The 23,758-nt window shown below is 43.4% G+C and overlaps 1 protein-coding gene across 1 annotated transcript in view; it reads right to left on the bottom strand.

Moving 5' to 3' along the window:
* Window positions 1-21,180, bottom strand: part of LOC146775984 (uncharacterized) — a 548,205-nt gene extending 527,025 nt beyond the window's left edge. Inside the window, exons 1-2 of the mRNA XM_085640019.1 lie at window positions 21,103-21,180; window positions 20,857-21,005 (exon numbers count right to left, since the gene is read on the bottom strand). The gene's annotated coding sequence lies outside the window, so the exon portion shown is untranslated. The remainder of the gene's footprint in view (window positions 1-20,856; window positions 21,006-21,102) is intronic.
* Window positions 21,181-23,758: the final 2,578 nt, after the last annotated feature.

Here is a 23,758-nt window from a genome sequence, read left to right as displayed (position 1 = left end):
TACATGTTTTGATGTAATACCATACAATGTATGCAGTGGCTTCAGATTTTGTATACTCTCAAGTCCTAGCACCTAGAATGGGAATAAACTCAGAATTTGAGGGCAAATTCATTAAAACGTTACACGATGCAGCCAAGCAACCAACGTTGATGCACTATGGTGTGTGAAAGGGAGAGAGTAAGACAGTGCCATATTTACTAAGTTATGGCACTGTTTCTCTCTCCTCCTGCACTGGTGCATTTTCAGCTGTCTTGTGCCAAGCACACACCCTTGCACCATAGCATAAGGGTTTGTGTGTGATATCTACCATAGGTTTTATATTGGAAATGTGGTCTTCCAGTACAAAATACTATGCTTAGATATTATATAAAACTGATCTAACTGTATTTGTGGAGTACAGTTAAGCACACATGCAAAATCAGACAAATTTAAGCTAATCAACATATAATTTTCTCAAGTGTTACTCCTGGTTCGTAAAGGCATACGTTTTTGGCACAAAGCCCTGTCTACACTTTTAAGCAGATAGGGCTTTTCACCAGAATACATAGGTGGTTGCATGGGAGCATCCATGCATCACCTATGGCACATCCTGTTAATGCAAAATACTGCAAACCATCACTTTGTGTTATGTTATGGATAATTTTCAGCACAGAAAAGATTTGTGAAGAAAAGTAAATCTCAATTCTTGACTTTAAAATGGTCTGTGTCGCTCTTTGTGGCAATACACCAGCACAAAGCATTGAGAAATCTGGCACTTGGTGTTTGTGTACTGACTGCTGAAGGTTTTTAAAAATAAAATCTTTTAGCAAGCAAAATTCACTTAGAGAAAATCCTGTAGTTGCAGATTTTCCCACAAAACTCATAATAAGGGCCTCAGTCTTTTTTATGTTCTTTATTCAAAGGTTTTATTTAGTGGGATAGAGACTCCCATGACAATGTAGCTCTGAAGGTTGTAGGTACTCTGGCAGAGCTTGCTTTTAATCAGAATTTGCTTTTAGATACTCTTGATAAAGAAGCCATCTTGGCCTGGAAGCTTACAACGGATTGGCCAAATGCCCATTTATTTACCTTGCTGATAGATAAAGGAAGTGTCTCCAAATGCATGCCAGGCCAACTGTGGTTGCTTACTCCTTGTAACTACAAAAATCTATCAGCAGAAAAACTGTCGGACTGCAGCTGCTACCGCTTCGGGAGAAGCTGTTGGCAGTTACCACATAGGTATTACCAAGGACTCTTTGCCAAACGTATTTACAGGGCAGGATTGTAGGGCCCAAGCCAACTACAAGATAAAGTACTCAGGTGTTAACCCAAATGCTTCCATTTTAAATGTACCCATAGTGACATGTCTTTATGTCTTGGTAATGGCAGAAGTGCCCCCATTAAAGCATAATCAATCAGAAAGTTGGGAACAGTATAAATAATAGTAATTAATTGGCTTAACAATCACAAAACATGGGAGTGGGCCCTTCATCAAAAAATATAGAGGGTGACTGCATTATTGTGAATTTTAACCACCCAGGCAGTGTCAGGAAACTATTGGGTCTCATGAGGAGAATCAGTATGTTTCGACAAGTATAGTCTCCTTGCCTATTGGGCATTTCTATAAACCACTCAAGTTGGTAACATGTGCACCTGCATCTGGTCAGTTACTTTCAAATGGGCGCATAGATTGCAGTAATAGGTGCGCACCACTATCGGCCCTTGCGGAGGATGAGTGACTCGCGGTGTCAGAGCAATTGATAATCGCAACCCCAATAGAGGTGCAGATGGTCTTGATAGATCATTGAACTCCCAGCTCAATCGCCCCACTCTCTAAGGTAAAGGGACACATAATGCGAATTCTGAGCTGGAATATTTCGGGATTGTGTTCTAAAATGCACCTCCCAGATTAGCAATCTCTGATACGAAGCTCTGAAGTCCTGTTTTTCCAGGAAACTTGGGACCTTGATCCTATTGTGTTTGATGGGTATTCATATTTTAGTATAGCGGCTATTTCATCTCGTTCTGTCCGTGCCTCTGGGGGCCTAGCCATCTGGGTAAATCTTTCTCTTGGAGGACATGCCGTATAAACACCCCAGGAAATGATTACGAGACCGTGTTTTATAATGGGGATCCAACACTGTACTTTATCAACTTCTATAATAACAATTTTACTAACACTCTTAATCGCAGGTTTCTCAGCCTGTTCCAATTTATTGATTCAATTGTGGGGACAGTAACAGAAGAAGGGCGACAAGCAAATTTGTGTTTAGGGGGGATTTCAATGCAAGACTAGCCCCCTTCATCTTAAGAAACAGGGCCACCTTTCTCGGTGACCCTGATCAGAGGGGCAAGGAATTGGGGGGTTTTCTTTCATCGCTGGACTTGCACAACGCTCTGGAGGAGGTAGGTACGGGTGACATAGGCTTGCCAACTTTTAGGGGCAGGAATTGTCTGTCTGTTATTGATTACATTTTTGTATCCAGTAATTTAATACATTGGTTGCTGTCTGGGACTATTAAACAGTCAGATTTTGGAAGGAGATGGCCCAGATTGAGTCACCCAGGGCGGAAGCCAACATTGGCACTGGAATTCACAACCTAAAGCCATCTAAGGATAGCCTAAGAGTATGTTGGGAGCTTCCTAACCCAACCCAGTTCCTAAGCACAATAATTATGGGAAATTTGGAACTAAATTTGGGCTATTTGTCTGATGATGCCATTGATGGGAAAGGGTACATAGTCAGCTAGTTTGTGGCCCTCTGCTTATGTATCAAAAAATCCCTCTCGAAGCCTGTGAAACTAGTGAAACCAACCCATATGGCGCCAAAATGGTTTGATTGTATGTGCTCAGCAGCTAACCGAGCTTTACGTAGGACCTTAACTGACTGCCCTAGGGATCCCCCAACTGTGGCCAGTCTTTGGACGCAGTATAGAAAGGTAACAACATGGAGGTGGAGGGAAGTTATTGGACGGCAGTGGCACTACTTGGCACATTCAGTCTCCACCAAGAATAGTAAGTCCTTTTGGGATACAGGTTCAGCCATTAGAACAGCTAATAGAATGGTAATGCTTGTTAGCTGCCATATTAATAGTGAAGCTCATATTTATCAAATGTACTCTTCTGGGGATTTGGTGTCACAATAATAATGATAATTTTATGTGGATTTGTATAGCGCGTCTATTCATCCATGAGGGTCTCTAGGCGCTGTCCATAGGCACTGGTAGATTACTTGATTTGACCAGAATTACAGGATGTTGAGTCTACTCAGAGACTCGAACCTGGATCCCTGGCTCCGAAGTTTGGCTGTAACACCACACCCTCTCCCTGAGAGAAGGCGGATTTGCATCCTGTGGTAGAGGTCACTTAACAGGAAGTTACAGCAGCAATACAGCAGAGTGGAGGGGGAAAGGCACCTGGTCCAAATGGTGTGCCCATGGATTTAGTAAAGGGTAACATCAAGTTATTGGCCTCCTTGCTGACTAATGTTTATCACAACCTAAAATAGACATCTTTACCCAACTCCTGGGCTTCCTCTACCATCATCCCAATATTCAAGAAGGGGGATCGCTCCTTGCCCAGCTGCTATTGTCTCATCTCATAGATAGACATCCCAGTGAAAATCTGTGGAAGGGTACTATACAATAGGATTATTGAGGGGGCGGAGGACAACAAAATCATAAATCCATGTCAATAAAGTTTCCATAGCCAAATAGGCAGTCTGGAGCAGTGCCTAAACCTCAACCTGATATTGGGTAAATATACAGTGGCTAAGCGCAGCCCATTATATCTTGCTTTCATGGACCTGTCCTTGGCACTTGATTGTGTTAATCAATCATAGCTATGGCATCTCTTGTTGGACGTTGGGTAGGAGGTGTCGCTTGTTCATTTCCTGGCATATATGTACGAGAATGCAAAGGCCAGAGTTAAGTTTGGTCAAAATAGAGAATTATCTAAATAGATACAAATCGGGCGTGGCGTGCAACAGGGGTCCGTGCTTGCCCCCTTGTTGTTTATCCTGTGCATGAAAACTTAGCCGGCATCTAACTTTTAGCACTCCAGATGTTCCTATGATTCAAGGTGCTCCCCTCCAAGTATTGTTATATGTGAACGAATCAGTTTTAATTGCCCACACACCCAAACCTTGCGTTTATTGGTCCACTCTTTTGTGAAATTTATGGCCATTCTTGACCTATTAACTTAATTCTTGAAATTTCCTGTAATGGTGTGTGGCCCCAAGAGAATACCACTTTCAGTTCTTGTGGTCAGAACAAACCAACTATCAAGCACAAGTACTTTTTCCTATATGGGGTTAACTTTCAGCGCAACTTATTCATTGGCACTAAACATAGCCTAGCTCAGGGAAAAGTTATCAAGGGCTTGCCATCCCCACTGGGAGGACGGGCCTCTGCACCAATGTTACAGATTTATACTTCACTATGTGTCCCGGTGGCTTTGTATGGGGTGGAAATCTGGGGTATCAGGGATCCCTCAGCTATCCAGGTAGAGGAAAATCGATTCTGACAGAAACTTCTATCTGTCCCACTATCTTCCTTCCACTTTATCTGTAATAAGGAGTTGGGTTTAAGTTATCTAAATGACCAAATTCAAACGTGCCTGCCACTGTTATGGTTGTCCATTTGGAAGACTGAAGAGACCTCTTTAACAAGAGATATAATCACAGACTGTTTAGCGGGCGACAAAGGTCTCGCTATCCAATGGATTGCGTTTGTGAACAATTCCTTTGATGACATTGGCTTACCTCAGGTATTCACCAATGTTACAATGCATGCTACTATGGGAAAAAAGCAAGTCCAAACCTTCTTAAAATCCCATGTCCAAGATAAAAGGCTAAGCGTAGAAACATTAAAATCTTCAGTTGCAGCTAATCTGCCCCTAAAATCTCGAAACAACTCCCAGGAACTATGTATTTAGTGGAAAAGGGCACTGAAAATGCTCTCTAATGTTTCGTTTTAGGGCGGATACAATCAAATATTTATTATGTTTTCAATCTGTACCCATATAATGACACCTCGAGGCAGTTTATGTAACATTTTTTTTTCAGCTGTGGGTTTTCAAAAAAATTTACCAAACAGTTTTTAACCTCTTCTATGAAGTCTAGAAATTTGAGGCATTGTGCTCAGGCATACTTTTTCTTGCAGCTATATCCATGATGAAGAGACTTGTTTTTATGTGAGTTCCTTTTTACATACTGCAGTACATTATCAGGGCACAATGCACTTTGATTAAGATAATTTTATGTATTGTTTCTTGTTTTTTGTTTCATTTTATATGTCTGTATAATTAAATAATTGACTACTTAGTCTGATGTCTTGCCTCTCCCTCAAAATACCACTCCCACACGATGGCCCAAACACGACGAAGCAGGAGACATAAAACACAACACCTACAAAGGGGGTTCACTTTTCAAAATGCAAAGACTCTCTTTTTAGAATACGGCTTGGGGTTTTATTTATGCAATGCTCTCTAACAGAAAGGCTTTCCCAGATGCCAAATTAACAACATTCAAATATATATAGATATACATATAAATATTTATATGCAAGCAATAATAACACACTTGGCAAATGTAACAGTTAAATGCATGAATAATAATAATGAATAAACAAGCAGCAAATAATACTGGATGTCCTGCAAGAAATCAGAAAGATATATACACTAAATACATCAAATGATTACTTTGGATGTGCACTCTGACTCACTCACACATCACAAAGAAAACACCTCAAATGATCAAAGCCAATGACCACACATCACAATGGCACTAATCAATACTCGATCACTTCAGCTGGCGCAAACACTGCATCTTAGCCCACTCCAGACCGGGAGATTTACAGCCGGGGTTAAGAGCCTCAGCAACCAGTGTTCTGCTGTACTGAAGTAGACTCGTCCGTCCCCATTCGGATTCCAAATCCCGGTTTCTGAAGTACTGGGAATTTTAAGCCCAGCGGTGCAGGGGAACACACCCTATGACTTCGGGTTCTTCCTGTTTCAGACCTACAGAAACACAGAGTCTTCTGGGTGAAGTCAAAGATCAGTGTATTGGCTGCAGACCAATTACAGGTATCCTAGAAGTACAACAGCGTGTATGTTCTCAGGAGACTGCTAAAAATTACAGAAACGGGCTTCTCCTTAAATACAAAATATCCTGCTTCAGGCATACATTCCTTGTTTTATGATATGGCCATATACATGCATACATTTCAAACGAAAAGGCAGAGTCATGATGACCATCCCACATTCCAGTTAAGCCAGCCCACAATTATTTACCCAGCAAGGCTCAGATCCCACATCAGATATCAACAGGCCCCAATAAACACGAGCATCTCCTGTTTGGAAAACAAGCCATAAAGCAGGAACAGTCAGGTGTGAAAGAGATTAGCTGGAGGCTTGTGTGGGATGAAAAGGCTTTATGGTGTGTCAAACCCTGATGCTAATCACAGGTGGCCGGAGGACGGGGAGCTTGTGAGACCGGACTGACCTGGGGCAGCGGAGCCAAGCTGCCCAGGTCACAGAGAAGTCAAAGGAAGGCACATGTGCTCTAAAAGGCCCGTATTTGCTTCATGATATGTAGCCTATGTGAGGGCAACCATAAGATGGCCACCGCTTCAAGATGGAACCCACGAAGTCAATGTATAATAACGTATACATAGTGCATTCATAGCTAAAACGTTACACAAAGCACTTGTACATACCGCATTGACCATTCGCGGTTCGCTAATACCGGGATAGACAGGGGTAGGGCCCTGCCTCCTACGCGGTCCCAAATTCTAAAGTACGACAGACCCTCCTTTTGCCCTTACATAGGCAATAACTACACTTATTTCAATCCGAGTCTAGGTCAATATTCACGAAGTCATGGAGATGTTGCTGTAGCATCATCCTATTACTTAGCTCGTCCCTCGATACAGGTTTCCTTATACATAATGTAGCACAGAGGCCACATATCGCAGGAGCACACTGTATGCACAGACAGAACAGGAAAAGGATGGCTAAGATCATTCCAATGACCATCAGAACTTTCCAACCCCAGGCAGATATCAGTTCCCAGAACCACCCCACCAGTGACCAATCTGCTTTATCCACGTGAATGGACTCAGATATTTTATGTAGTTTGGAGATGGCTTGATAAACTGTTGGAGCGTTGTCTGGTATGAAAATACAACAACTAGATTGGATAACCTTACATACCCCACCGCGGTCTGCAAGTATGACGTCTAGAACCATGCGGTTCTGCAAAGTCATGAGGCGATCCGCTTGGAGCTCAGCTGTCAAATTACCAAGGGCACCAGCCGTAACATTAACAGTGGATTCAACCACACGAGTCAGTTGTCTCAGGTTCCTACTATTAACCATAGGTCCCCAAAACGGCAGGAAACCCAAAAAGAAATCTCCCGCTTCCTGACCGGCAGTATCCTCCTTACTAATCACGCCTCTCACAACTCTGGTCTTGTGATAGTCGGAGGCAGCAGTGAATGTTGGCGGTAGCAGATTTGCAATATAACATGTGCCCGAGAAGTCAGGGGGCAACCATGTATATGCTCGGTCATTGCAGACAAAATATGTACCCTTGGCAGCCAAAAACGCAGGGGAAAACTGTGATGGAAAGGTGTACGTTTCAGTACAGTCACTTCTCCCCAGTTGAGCTCTAGGATTCTGACCATTACCTTGCAAACAGAACCGACCTATGTGGGGTACAACCCAGATTGGGGATGACATTTTTCGCTGTCTTTCACCCAGACTAATACTATACCCCGTCACGTTCCACCCTACATAAGCTCTCAATTCCTCCTTAGGAATAGATGAGTATGCGTCGATATCTCTGCTCATATCGGCAACTCCTTTCATTAAAGCTTTATTATTTGTGCTAGGTCTGATGGAACGTGGTTGTCGCGGGGAGTACGCATCTAGAGCAAAGAGAAACATGGTCTGGAATGCCCATGACGATCCATTGTAACTAAACGGCAGCACTAGATAAGGAATACCCTTATTAATGGTATGTGGCATTAAACCACACACCCAGCAATTGGTTGTATTCATGACTAGTTGGTGCTGGTGCAGGAGCTGAATAAACGAGTTGTTTACAAACTCAGACCGTCTAGCTTGTTCATGTTCAGGCAGAGTGTGAGGAGACAGTAGGAGGAGGTATAGGCTGTACAGTGGGTGCAATGGGCTCTTGAGAGGAGAAGAATACAAATCCTACAGTAAACACTACCATACTACATAATATAAACAGACATAAAAATATAAAACGTTTGCTCCTCATTATTTTACACATTCTTGCTTTAAAGTTCATTTCCTCAGCGAGTCTCTCCATCTTGAAAAACTCCATCCTCTAATCGTGCCGCTTGCGGCGGGTGAGTATCTTCTGCTAAGGAGTACGCCTGTTAGTCCAGGGAACGGCCTAGACCAACCAGAACCGTTGACCTAACGTCTTCGGCCTGTACCCCAAAGTCTTGGCACCGCGACCCTGTGGCTGAACCCGGATGGTGGTTCGAAAAACAAAAATCAAGAAAGTCCTTCAGATGGGAGAGCTATGGTTATCAAAAATAAAAAGGTAAGGAAAAGAATATTTATTTGTCCCTAGGCCTTGGTCTTAAGTTATAGTGGAGACGGCCAGGTACTGTTTGATCTTGAAACAAGAGTTCTGGCTCTGTGGTGTCCAATCGAATTGACGGTGGCACAGCTTCTTGTAAAATATCGTCACTTTCCTGTGCTGAAGCTGTGCCTCTTACGCGTGCATCACTGAACGGCACAAAACGAGGTACAGTGTCTGTTTCAGAGTCTGCGATACCCTCCTGGACCCACTGGTCATACGGCAGAGGCAAAGGGATCCTTTTTACGTGGGCGCTGTGGATCCAGTTCTTTTTCCCCTTTACTCGAACAGCTGATCTTGTAGTCAGAAGTACGAGATGAGGGCCGATCCAACGAGGCTCATCGTTGCTTTTGCGCTGGAAATTCTTCACCAGAACCCACGTGCCAGGGTCGATAGGGTGTCCTGGAGCTTTAGAGGCCTGGGGGAGAGTATCATGCACCTGTTGGTGTAAAACACGCAATTTAGCCGTCAATTCGTACAAATAATCAAGCAGTACTGGATGTTCGATTTCGCTGAATTTCGCCGGTCTTGGCACACCCCATACATTAGCCGGGCGGCCAAAAATAACATCGTATGGGCTAAGTCCCACTCGTGAGTGTACGGTCATTCTGGTGGACAGGAGTGCTAGAGGCAGAGAGTCAGGCCATTTAAGACCGGAGCTCGCCTGGAATTTGGCCAGCTTGAGTTTTAGAGCGCCATTGTAGCGCTCTACTAATCCAGCTGATTGGGGGTGATTTGCAGCGTGGAACTTCTGCTTGATTCCTAATCCCTCACACACATTCTTCATCACTTGACCCACAAACTCACTCCCATTATCACTCCACACCATTCTTGGCATTCCAAACCTAGGGAAAAATTCCTGGACAAGGGCTTTGGCTGTGGATAGAGCAGTGTTGTCCTTTAGGGGATAGGCTTCTATCCATTTTGAAAAAGCGCAAACAACCACCAATACATATTTCAGGTTGTTGCACCTTTCCATGTGGATAAAATCTAGCTGCAAAACTTCAAATGGATATGATGGAGGTGCAAAATGACCAGCTGGAGTTGGGGTTCCCCTACCAGGGTTGTATTTCAAGCATACCATACAATTCTTGACCACATTCTCTGCACACTTGGGAATTCCAGCATTCTGCCATACTGGAGCCAACAACTTACAGATTCCTTTCATACTGATATGTGCCATTCCATGTGCCATGGTAACCACTGGAAGCACATATGCATCAGGTAACAACCATCGCCTATGTTCTGACAGATCAATCCAACAACCATTCTCATCCAACTTACCCATACTTTCTCTCCACTTGCTCAACTCTTTCTCTGTGGCTTCAGCTTGAAGGGACTTCACACTCTATTGTGTTTTCACACATTCCAACATCACCAACCCATCTTGCAGGGCCTGCAACATACATTCGAGTCTTTACATCTTTTGCTGTTTCTTTCGCGACTTCATCAGCAAACGCATTACCACGACCAACATCATCAGTGATCTTCTTGTGCGCACTGCATTTCATAATCGCAACTTGTAACGGTAGGGTCAGTGACTCAAGGAGATCATTCACCAACTTGCCATTCTGAATCTTAGCTCCATGCGAAGTCAGGAACCCACGTTCTTTCCACAATCGCCCAAAACTGTGCGCCACGCCAAAGGCGTATTGGCTATCCGTATATATGTTCACTTTCATTCCTTCAGACAACACGCATGCTCTCGTAAGGGCAATCAATTCTGCTGCTTGAGCCGAATTTTGTGGCACACGTGCAGTTTCAACAATCGCGTGCAAAGTCGTGATAGCATATGCAGCAGTCGTATCACCATTTGGAAGCTTAAAACACGAACCATCCACCCATAAAGTACCATCACACTCAGTGAGGGGAGTATCTTTAAGATCTACTCTCCCTTTCGTCTCTTCTTTTGTTCTGAACAGACAATCATGTTGCTCAATCTCATCTAGGTCTGCTGGAATTGGCAATAATGTAGCTGGATTCAACGTGTTGCATCTCTTTATGTGTATATGGTTTGCTAACAGTGTCAGCTCATATCCAGATAATCGCGCACTAGTTAAGTGTTGTGTCTTGGTCCTGTTTAACAATGTGTCCACAGCATGTGGAACCATAACAATCAATGTATTATCCATTACTAGGCCAGCAGACTGTCGAATAGACATAGCTGCGGCGGCTGTAGCTCTCAGACAACTTGGCAATGCCCTCGCTACCGGGTCCAAGGTTGACGAAAAATATGCGCATGGACGCGGCCTATCGCCAAAGGGCTGTGTTAACACTGATAATGCGCAACCATCTTTTTCATGAACATACAATGTAAAAGGCTTACTGTAGTCAGGGGTACCCAACACAGGAGCTGAACATAATGCATTACGCAATTCCACAAAACTTTTCTGACACTCTTCAGACCATGGAATAGGATTCGGTGTGTCTTTGCATGTTAATGCTAACAAAGGTTTTGCCAGCAAGGAAAAATTTGGAATCCAATGCCTACAGTATGAAGTAATGCCCAAGAAAGCACGCACTTGTCTCTGTGTTCTTGGCACACTCAACTGTGTAATGGCTTGAATTCTTTCTGGGGTCAATTCAATTTTCAAAAGGTCTTTATTTATCGATAAATTCATCATAAAAAGACAGTTTACAAAATGTAAAAGAATATGAGCAAGATATTTTGTCTTTTAAAAATTATTACAACATAGTACAAAATGTTAAAATCGCAAAGATCCAGGGTACAATAATTTTATTGCCTCCTCAATCTAATAAGCCACACCCAAGCTAAAAACTTGGCAACTGCAACTACAACATATTCGCTAGTGTCGAAGCGCAGAAAATCAAGTGCTACTGACCCTTGCCTTGTTCCCAGAGTACGACAGAGGGGTTTTAGCCATATAGCCCGAGGGGCTGCGTAAACAGGGCAGACAAAAAAGATGTGACCCACGGAGTCGACACATCCAGAACACCAGTTACAAGAATCAGACGAAACACCCTTCCATTTTTTAGTGAATAAGTTTGTTGGTAATGTACCGACTCTAAACTGGTGGTAAAGTTTTCTATCTCTCGGCCTAGTGATGGTATCCCAGTAGGCTTCAAGAAATGGGGTATTCTTTTGTTCGAGAAACCTACCAGTCAAAGAGTCGGTTGAAACGGAAGGTAATTGCTTTTGCAGTACCATTGACCAGTATAGATCTTTAAAATCTTTTTTAGAGGGAAATGAGTTATTGGCCGGGTCAGTCCACAAAGTACCTAAACCCATGGAATCCAAATGTTGTCTAACCTGTCTGAACCAGGGGATGTTACCAGCTCCCAAAATAGAACGAACATCAAGAAAGGCTTTGGCATAGGGACCAAGTTCAGGAACAGTCCAAAGTCGCCTCCAAAAGGCCAATGGCTTAAACCTAGCGATGTCGTCAAATGAATGGGAACCGAGATCCAGCAGTAGTGGTTTCAATGGGGTGGAACTGGGGAGGCCCGTGAGCATTCTGAAGAATTTATGTTGTACTTTGACCAGGGGAGAGAGATTGGCAAAACCCCAGAGTTCAGCTCCATAAAGGATCGCTGAATTAATCCTAACATTAAGGATTTTCATTGGGGGGCCAATTATTTTCGACTGGGATTGCTTTTGTTCTTTGGCGAGACATCCAGAAAGCTGGGCAAATTTAAGAGTAAGGACGTCAATCTGCGGCCTCCAGTCCAACTTGTTTTCAAATACTACCCCCAAATAGGTCATGACGTTAGTTCTCTCAAGCAAATCATTATTCATAAACACTTGGCCTTTCACACATTTCCCTTTGTTGAATACCATGTATTTGGTTTTGGACACATTCACAGACAAATCAAAATCATTGCAGAATTTAGAAAAAACATTCAATGCCGACTGTAACCCTGAGAGTGTCTGAGAAAGAAGTAGGGTGTCATCGGCAAACATGAGGAGTGGGAGTTTACTTCCACCCAACATGGGTGCGTCGGTGGGAGTAGATGAGAAGTACTGGACCACTCTATTGATAAACAATAGAAACAACGTGGGCGCAAGGACGCACCCTTGCCTGACACCCCGATTGACCCTGAATCTTTTAGTAATCTGGCCCTGTTTCCCCCAGCGCACTTGGGCGAAGTTGTTATCATACAGCCTAATGATGATGCTCAGAAGATCTCCCGGAATCCCTAGCTCCACCAAAGCATCCCATAGCTTGGTCCTATTGACCAAGTCAAATGCTGACCGAAGATCAATAAAGGCAGCATATAAGGTACCACCACACAGATAAACCGTTTTCCAGACAATCAGTTGAAATTTGAATGCCTGGTCGATGGTACTGGTGCAGGGTCTGAAACCGGCCTGGAGTGGAGAGATGATATCCTCCTGTTCAATCCAGGCCTGGATTCTAGCCACGGTCATCCTAGCAATTATCTTCTGAACGGAGTCAATAAGGCTGATCGGGCGATAGTTCCCCGGACAGGAACGATCGCCCTTCTTAAAAATGGGAAGGATTTCTGCACCCCTCCAGGAATCAGGAATGGCAGCCCCTCTAGCTATAGCGTTAGCGAGATGTGCGATATACGGTACCCAGGTCACTTCTTGTCGACAATATTGCAGCTTTGAGAGAGACACTTTGTGATGAAAGGCAGACAAATGATGCAACAATGACAAGGTAGCGTTTTTGCAAATCTTTTCAGTATCCGCGGCGATTAGTAAATCGTCAACGTACTGAATAAGGATAGCGCCACTAGGTAAAACAAGTGCATCAAGCTGCGCTTTTAAAGCTTGACTGTATATTGATGGACTCTCACAGTAGCCCTGGGGAGCGCGTTTAAAGCGGAAGCTTCGGCCTCCTAAACTGAAGCCAAAAATGTCTCTGCTCTCCTCTGCAATTGGGATGCTAAAGAAGGCATTCTTCAGATCGATCACTGAGAACCATGCAGCGGATGCTGGAATCATGGTTAACAAGGCAGTTATATCAGGGACAACACGAAACTGTGGCACAACAATCTTATTAACCTCTCTAAGATCAATCACAAATCTGTAAACAGGTGGCTGTGAAGGGTCCGTTCGTTTTGAAACAGGTAAAACAGGACTATTGCAAACGTTGCCTCTTGTCTCTTCAATTACACCCTTTTTAATCAAATCACTGACAATTGCTAACAACGCTTTTTGACCTTCATTGGAGATCTTATACTGGGGAATACGTGGCAATCTGACATTGGCTTTTAAAGTGACCACATATGGCGGTATTTCCAGGAGACCCACATCATCGGGACCAGTAGCCCAAAGGACATCCGGGAGGGATGATAATTCAGGTGGCATTGCATTTTTAGACAAATACATTGGGGAAATCACTTTCTTACCTAATGTAAGTTGTACTCCTGAGGGAGAACAATATAGCGTTGCATGCAATCTTTTTAGCAAATCTAATCCTAGCAGATTTTCACCACAACCTGTCGTTAGGATGAGGGGTGCTTTTAGCTCACAAGGTCCAACAGAAAGTGACATAGGACTAGAAATCGGGTTCCTAACTGGGGCGCCAGGAAAACCTACTGAAACATTCATTTCGCCAGACAAAGGCGCGCCAGGGAGTTTTGAATGCATGATTGAACTCTTTGCAGCACCAGTATCCAGCAAAAAGGGCTCTGTTACATTTGCTGTAGTTACTTTAACATAAGGTCCGCTCTGATCCACTGGCACTGAAACAACTCCCTCTCTCTGTCTACGGCTATCCTAGTAATCATTATCTTCTACATTGTCATCTTCTGCATAATAATCATTATTGTAGTACTGAGCTGTATTACCAGTCGCGTTGGCTTGCTGATCAAAGCTATTTATGGTATTTTGAGGCGGAAGAGGACGCGCGTTCTGGGGAACATTTCCACGCCCTCTGCCTCTAGGAGCTTGCTGACCACCTCTACCTCTTGCGCCATACGCATTACTGTTACGCTGCATTAATTTAGGGCAACTATATTTATAATGACCTTCCTCTTTGCAATATGAACATTGGTTGGGACCTACAGGGATTCGTGGTTGATAATACCCATTCATTTGCTGATTACTCTGAAACTGTTGGGGTTGCTGATAGATACCTTGTGTTTGCCTATAATTATTCTGTCCTCCACGTGGCGGATAAGCCTGCTGCAAGAGGACCTTTGTTTTCAGTTCTTTCGTTTTCTTATCTGTTCTATCCTTCTCATCTTTGTCTCTATTTTCATAATACTGTGCAGTAGCCAGTATTTGCGCTGAAGAGGAAACAGCCCAAGAACTTTCTGAGTTTTTTAATTTTTTACACAACTCGGGAAGTAGATTCTGCACAAATTTATCAACAAATAACCGTTGGCCACCTTCAGTGCTCATGTCTTGACCACTGTGGTCGATAAACGTTTCTTCAAACCTGGTGAAGAAATCGGACACTGTCTCATCTTTCTTCTGCTTACATGCGGATAGTTTATCCCAATTTACGCGCATCGCAGGCATTATAGTTTTCATGTAGGTAATAATTCGACCAGGGAGTTCTGCTACCAAAGGATCAGGCTTCGCGCCACCAACTTGTCTAGCGTCAACAGCAACGATATTAGCCCATGTACCCCCTAGTTCTGCCGCATGATCCGTATTACGGATGGATCCCCATAAAGGCTGTGGAACAACATTCCCGAATAACATATCTATGTCAGCCAGATTCATGACACACGATTCTGTAGTTTGGGATAACTCCTTGTAATATCCTGTAGGGTTTTTACGGGGGTCAGGCAATGTCTGCTTGAGCGCTAACACCTCAGATCGCTTCCATGGGACATGCACCCAAACACGCTGAAAATGTGCTAAGACAGGTGGATTAGCATTTGGATCAGCAGGTCTCCAAACTGGGGGAAGCTCACGCATCGGGTATTGGCGCGCTTTTACCTTTTTCCCCACAGGGAGTTCCTGTTCGAACAATGATTGCTGGCAATCACCATTTCTGAGGGACAGTAAAGTCGCAACTGCTTTATCTACATTGGGGCCCACAATTATACCTGTTTCAAAATCAAATCGCACTCGACACAATTCCTGTGGGTTTGGGTTTGCACCATTATCCTCCAATTCCTCACAGAGGAATTCACACATCTTATCAAAGACATACCTCTGTTTTGGGGCATCCCATTGGTGAAAAACGTTAACAACTGATTCCACATCATAGAGTGAAGGGAAACCAATCCACCTACGCGCCAGATGATCTAGCACCTCTTTCTCGTCGGGACCAGGCAGCTGACTACGCAATTGCTTACGCTGTAAGCCAGGAGTCGCACTGGACGACCCAAAGAGAGGCGACATTAAACTAGTAACTACATTAGCTAGTCGTTGTCGTGCTGAAGGAGAAGTTGAAGTGAAACGGGGGGATAGACAGAGGGAAGAAAAACGGATTCAGATACAGGTACCTGGGTAGTGTAAGAAGGAGCACCAGGGGAAGCCGCTGGCGTGCTAGGCAAAGTCGCAGGAAGCGCAGGGGCAACAGGTAGCAAAACTGGCGGCCCTTGAGAGGGCTGCACTGCAGGGATAGGAGCCAGCTGAGGAGGAGCTGGCGGCTGTGGGAAGGCTTGCGGCATATTCACTGGGGGCTGCACATTTACGAGCTGTGGAGGTGCTGTGGCATTTTGCGCATATGGGGGTGGCGAACTTAGCAAATGGGACATTAGGGAATCTTTCTCTTTCTCTTTTGTCTCATCTTGCACAAGGGGTGACAAAACAGGGTAACATTTATCAAATCCCTAGTTTGCGCTGTCTGTGCAATTGCTCATTCATTTGTTCCTCCTCATTATCTTTAAATTACACAGCTGCTTGCATCACTGACATACCTCTTTCTCTCTTATTCCTTTTCGCTAGCTTAATTTCCTTCTGTTTGGCTTCCTTTCGCCATAGGCGGAAAGAATCAAACATCGCCGGCCGGGCTTTCTTTTTAAACAATTTCACTTCCAAATTATCTAAGATATCTGTATCGAAACTACCATTTTGGGGCCATTTTAAAACAACGTCCTTTCTGGTATATCGGATCCATACTTCATTATATGCAATGGGGCCCACGCCATGTTTTACATAAAGCTCATAAGTTGGAGTTCCAATTGGAGGAACCGGACATGAATCCTCTAACTGGAAGTCCCTTCCACAACTCAAACAAAACAATCTTCCAAATACACTAGCACCAGGCATCTTTGCTCACTAGTCTAGTTCCAAACTTCAAAGGATTATCGATTACGATAGTCTCGTAAATACACGAGTCCTCTGGCTTAGGCGTTTGCAAACTCCAAATCGAAATGTTCCCGAAGGATACCAAAAATCCCTAAGGATACCAAACAAACTGGGAGACGCTCCACTTATACTTAACTGAATATCGATGATCGATGGCCTCACCAGAAGACTCTCTCGGTTGTTTCGCTCTACCAAAATCGTCAAGGGTCCAAAACAGGGCGATTAATCAGGGCAGCAGTCCTTCGTAGCCGTCTGGACGCGGAGAACCTCGCAGAAAAGACTTTCGGACCACGTCGACATGCAGGGGTCGATGAAGTGGCGGCATTCCTCCAGAATTTCCACACGAAGCTCCTCACGAACCTCTGGCTTGGACCGGTACCGCTGAAATCACCCAACGTTGGGCGCCAACTGAAGTACTGGGAATTTTAAGCCCAGCGGTGCAGGGGAACACACCCTATGACTTCGGGTTCTTCCTGTTTCAGACCTACAGAAACACAGAGTCTTCTGGGTGAAGTCAAGGATCAGTTTATTGGCTGCAGACCAATTACAGGTATCCTAGAAGTACAACAGCGTGTATGTTCTCAGGAGACTGCTAAAAATTACAGAAACGGGCTTCTCCTTAAATACAAAATATCCTGCTTCAGGCATACATTCCTTGTTTTATGATATGGCCATATACATGTATACATTTCAAACGAAAAGGCAGAGTCATGATGACCATCCCACATTCCAGTTAAGCCAGCCCACAATTATTTACCCAGCAAGGCTCAGATCCCACATCAGATATCAACAGGCCCCAATAAACACGAGCATCTCCTGTTTGGAAAACAAGCCATAAAGCAGGAACAGTCAGGTGTGAAAGAGATTAGCTGGAGGCTTGTGTAGGATGAAAAGGCTTTATGGTGTGTCAAACCCTGATGCTAATCACAGGTGGCCGGAGGACGGGGAGCTCGTGAGACCGGACTGACCTGGGGCAGCGGAGCCAAGCTGCCCAGGTCACAGAGAAGTCAAAGGAAGGCACATGTGCTCTAAAAGGCCCGTATTTGCTTCATGATATGTAGCCTATGTGAGGGCAACCATAAGATGGCCACTGCTCCAAGATGGAACCCACGAAGTCAATGTATAATAACGTATACATAGTGCATTCATAGCTAAAACGTTACACAAAGCACTTGTACATACCGCATTGACCATTCGCGGTTCGCTAATACCGGGATAGACAGGGGTAGGGCCCTGCCTCCTACGCGGTCCCAAATTCTAAAGTACGACATTTCTAAGTCAACAACCCTCAGCTTTATAGTCTCAAAACACACCAGAAGGTTTGAGAGTCTTTCCCTCTGCACCAAGGAAACTTACTGGAATTGTCCACCTTCCATGCAAGCATTCCAGGGAAAAAGCAGTTCCCATGTTCCCTCTACATTCTCACATACTTTAGCCTTTTATCTTAATGAAGCTTACGAAAGCCTTCAATAAATTAAACAATTTCTTTCAAAAACAAAACAACCTTGAACGTGATTAACCCAAACAACTTGTAAACACTCTGGAGGCCTGTCAGTGTGGGCAGAAAAGCTCAAGCAAGACAGAGTCAGAATTCAGGATGGCATGAGGCCATGTCAAAGTCAATACTAAGAACTTCATAATACTTCCCGATGTACAACACAATGCACGTGTGCACCACTGCATATAGCATCACATACTTCATCTCTCAATGTACAACACAATACACCTTTGTGTACCACTGCCTATAGCATCACATACTTAATCTCTCAATGTACAACACAAAGCACATTTGTGCACCACTGCTCATAACACTGCACTTCGAGACCAAAAAGTACATTCCACACTCTCTCTCTCTCTCACTCATGCTTTTAAATGCACATCACACACGTTCTGTTCTTGGCAAGGCTGTTCTACTGTGACAGCTCCCACTTCAAAACTACGAGAAGAAATCTTCAAGAGAAATAAGGTATATGCAGGAAGTCGTACATTCATGCTAGGGTAAAGTAAAACACGAAAAGTCAATTAAAATGATGGTTGCCAAAGGTTATCACGTGGTGTCAGAGCATAAGAGTGCCTCTAGCACAACATCTGTGCAGACTGATGTCTGATGATACAGTACTGGTGTATCTGGATATATGAGTATTTATGTCTAATTTTGCACTATTATGGTTCTCTGCAATCGAATAAAGGTTTGAAATATACTTTTTTTTTATATAGCACAAACTCAACCCAAAGGTATTAGAGCACTTTACATGAGCACCAGTTGTGTTACAGACGGATACATTCATGTTTTTGTTTTGTTAGGCTAAGGGAGATTAAGTGATTTGCCCAGAATCAGAAGGTGTTGAGCGTCCCTGCGGAAACTCGAACCCGGTTCCCCAGCTTCTACTCGACCGCTCTAGCCATTAAGCCACATCCTCATTCAGACCTGTGTCTTGCACCACAAGCCAAATCTAGAAAGGTCTGATAGCATCCTGGCAAATTGCTTCACAATTCTGTGACTAATTGCTGCATCATTTAAATGCATTACTTTGTGGACTGTTTCTCATCTAGCTCCTCTGAAATGTCTCTCTTACCACACATGATGCACTCTGAAGCAGTGGCTTAGGAGTGTGAGAGCCATACACAAAATAAAGAAAATAGGGTAAAAGGCCAAAAATATTCAAAGAGTTACTTAGCTTTGTAATTGAGCGTTCACAGCATGCAATCCCATTCCATGATGCTAGGATGTATGCCTCACAAAAACATAAGTAAAAGAAAACTGTTGGCTTAAGCCCCAGCAGCCTTGCTGTCTTGTCACTCTGCTACCAAAATGTGTACAGTATTTTCCCTCAGCTGTTCCCTGGAACCCCAACAGCCGCCAGTTTGCTGTTAAGGTGCCAGACGTTGGCATTACAGAGTATGAACGCAGTTTTAAAGCACTGTGCACTTTCTCAGACTGCTCTTGTGGTTATAGTAGTAACAATGGTGGAGGGTTTCGTTGGTTTAGCGGATGAATGGCACTCAAGCGTGTGCGATGTGGGTGTATCTAGAAACAAGTTAGTACGGTGCTGACAGGTCAGGGGAAACAAACCCAAAGAAATAACCCCTGCATCCGGGAGGGTCAAGACCCCCTTCGTGGCTAAAATTGAAGTCCTGTGCACACGTATTTGGGTACATTTCTGGGTGTGCCCAATGTATATCAAGCGGTTGTCAAAGATCGCATGTTTCCAAAATTATGAAGGCCGGCATCAGGTGTAATGTTAGCAAAATTTCTTTATATGCATCAAATTCAGACCAATAAAAATCAAATCAAATCAGCCGACACGTGTTTCGTCACAACGTGTAGCGTAATGACAACAGTACTTACAAAAAACCAGCGTACCTAAATGAGCTACTGTGATTAAAAATTATATAAGTGGTGAACAGAAGAAACATGTAAAAAACAGCAATTGTGTGAAACATGAAAACACTTAGTTACATGACTGAGAAGAACGTTTGAGACAGCGCGATTGCGCATTTGCGACCAGGAAGAGGAGCACAGAGAAAATGTAGATGGAACCAATACATGTGTGAGTTATAACAATGATTTATGTTATACACGCCATCATAACAGTACAAACATTATTCAGAAAGTTAGTGTGAAAGTAGAAATGTTCATTCACAACAAACGGTACGGAAGACAAAATGCCGGGAAACAACCAAGTAGGAGATGATCGACTAAGCATCCTGGTATGAAAGGTGGAATTCACGAGGCAGGGTAAAAGCAGTTCCAAAAAGATGAAGGAAGAACATGGCGTGTAGTACTACAATCAGCATAGATCTACATGACTGTAAAAACACAGGAGTAAACAGGTCTGTAATCGGTATAATTATTAGATCTCTAAACACATTCCAGTATCAACAATTAGTTTTTACTGACATAAAAGGTATATCAAAGGTTCAGACTATGTCGTAGCATAAAAATACACAAGTAAATGAGCAGCACCGGTTCAAATTAAACCGAAAGTAATTAGATTAAATGACAGCAAAGAAAAGGTGAGGAGGAAAAGGGAAAAGAGAAAAGGCTGAGCAAAACTACCTGTTAATGATGTGTGGCGAAAATGTGAAGCCGGGAACCGGCACGGGTGAGGCCAGAGCACGGCAGAAGGGAGGTAGGAACCTTCCTTCGCTGAGTAAAAGAGCGGTAAGCCAATACAAACCGGACTGGTACGTGGGGTAGTATCTGGTCTGTAAAAATGAAATGGAAACGAAGATGGTAAAATTGAACAATAGGGGGATGGCAAAAAATAATGTGTGACGCCGGGCTGGTATAACAGTGACTTACCAGAAAGAACGGGATCTCGAGTGCGGGATCAACGTGTTCTCCGTTATGCGGGACACAAGATACAGTGAAGACCGGATGTTAAATAAGAAGGCGCGGGTGAAGACTAGAGCGAGTAGCGGTGTTCCGGTATTAGAAAACCGGAAGTGAGGACAGAAAAGATCGTATAATTAGTTAAAGTGAAACGGAGCCAGAGCCGAACGTGGTGTGTGAAATAGGGTTCCAATGAAAAAACAAACGGGAAAAAAAGTAATAATAATTGTGACAATTACAACAGGGGAGTACGTTAAGAAACGGGATAAGTAAGGGTGGGCTAGGGGGGATGTAAAAGCTTGAGGAGGGCTAGGCAGAAAAACAGGACCGTAGTTTCAGAGTGTAGGTAAAACAGAAAAAGAGAGAGTTAACAGAAAGAGGCGTAGAGGCTCCAGAGTACTCATAGGGTTAGTGGAAAAGAAAGACATTGTGAATTTAGGAAAGTTATTATACCATGGTCCATAGGAGAAATAAAAAGTACACAATGGAAAGGAGTATTATATATATAGATTTCAGAGCAAGTGTGCAAGTGTGCCAATGGCTAAGGCATAAAATAAAGGCAGAGACATTAAATGTGCACAGCGTTAGAATGGTAAATACTTCATGTTCAAAAGGCAGTTGTTGTGGGAGCAAGATATAATCAATGCTCTATCTTAAGGGTTCAGGGCATATGGAACTGAAATAAAGTACAATGGAAACACGTGTCGGCTGATTTGATTTCATTTGTATTGGTCTGAATTTGATGCATATAAAGAAATTTTGCTAACATTACACCTGATGCCGGCCTTCATTATTTTGGAAACATGCGATCTTTGACAACCGCTTGATATACATTGGGCACACCCAGAAATTTACCCAAATACCTGTGCACAGGACTTCAATTTTGCTCTTGTGATTATGGCCATTACAGCGGGGGGGGGGGTAGCATGACCAGTGCCAGGGGTAACACAGGGCAAGCTGCAGCCCAGATTGATGAGAAAGGAGCGGTATAGGTAAGGCAGGAGGAGGTTTCAAGGTCAGAGGCAGACAACCCTATTAGGGCATCGAGAGAGAGTTCTACAAGGAGTGACACCAATCAGAACTGGGAGATTGCAACTTGTGCTCATCTCATAAGAAGTAGTATAGATGTAGCCATAGGAACAGGTCCAACTGTGTTGAAAGAAAGGGCATGGAGAGGTGGGGAGAGTGACCAAGTGGGACCAGGAGAAAGAGCTAGACTTTAGGCTACTACATTAAACCCCAGTTACCTCTTTGCTGAAGATGTCTGCATTATATTTTATGTATTTTTATTTGTTCCCAGGCAGCTGAAAGGTCCAGAAGGACTAGCATTCTAAGGCATTATATACACCATATTATATAAAGGCAGCTGGATCCAATCGCTAGTCCAGAACTGAACGTTTGACAGCCATCTTTTCCAGACCCTTGTATGGGGCAGGAAACCTCTGATGAGCCTCAGGAGTTCCTTTGATGATTGAGTGATCCCGCTGAGACAAGTAGGAGCCTGATACATAGTTTCATTACATGAATGGGCTTCAATGTGGTTAACAATGCATTCAGGTCATAGTGTTTTACATAATTACATAATGGAGATTGCTGGACATCTGAGGCCAAATCAAATCATAGAAGAAAATGAGTGCCAAAACCCTAGACAGAGGCAATGCTTCAGCTATTCTAGATATTTGTATTCATAAATACATAGGAATGAAAACATTCCCATATTTCCAAATATTTTCAACGAAAAAAATTTGAGGACCAGTGAACATAATTGCTTTAGGCAAAGAAAGTGTTGTACTATATTTCTATGGCTTTGCCTCAGGTGCAGAGTAGAATGACAGTTTTATAGTTTGCCATTCAGAGACGACTTTCAAAACATTACCTTCTCAGGGTGCCTTTTCTACTCTTAATTATAACCTGGAGATCCATGTCTCATGTCTTCTAAAGTCTTGGGTTTCCTCAAACCTATTTCTCTGTGTGTCTGAAAAGCTCTGAGAAACACATCAACTGATAGCTGAAGCACTTCCAGCATTCCTTCTCTTTACAAATTAATGCAGATATTATGAGTAATCTGGAGATCGGAGTTTTGAATGCTGGTGAGACCACTCAGCCTTCTTAGGGTGAAAAAATGTGTTGGGTAATGACAACACTATGAATGCCTAAAGTCAAAAGAAAAATGCTTTGGGAGATGCGCCACTCTTCCCTGATTCACAAGGAGGTTTGAATGGCGCTTTCTTGCCAACCTACCCATTACTTTATCCAGTATTGAAGCCTATTAGACAAATGTAATGTAGGGTTAATAGCCACTTGATTTGTTTTTTGTTCAGAACTTCTTCCTAAAAAGTGAGAGGTGCCATGAAGCTGAAGAGGGAATTGTTTGTGAGAACAAAGATGTGTTTCATCACAACACAAAGAATTTCTCAAATTTTATATCTGAGTAGCGTGTGAAATTCTATGTCAGGACCGAGGCAGAGATTATGCTCTTAGTTCTTCATTTATTTTAACAGCAGACATGTCAAGATTAACAACAAAGTCTTAATTTCCCATAAACCCAAAGAAAGCAAGAAAAGTCCATCAGCCAATGGGACAGCAGGATACCTCCTCATCTGCTACTGTCCTGTCTCTCTCCCCC

This window comes from Triturus cristatus, chromosome 12 (genome assembly GCF_964204655.1).
Source record: "Triturus cristatus chromosome 12, aTriCri1.1, whole genome shotgun sequence".
Taxonomy (NCBI): Eukaryota; Metazoa; Chordata; class Amphibia; order Caudata; family Salamandridae; genus Triturus; species Triturus cristatus.
The sequence above is the reverse complement of the archived record's forward strand: the minus strand, read 5'-3'. Positions and strand labels throughout refer to the sequence as shown.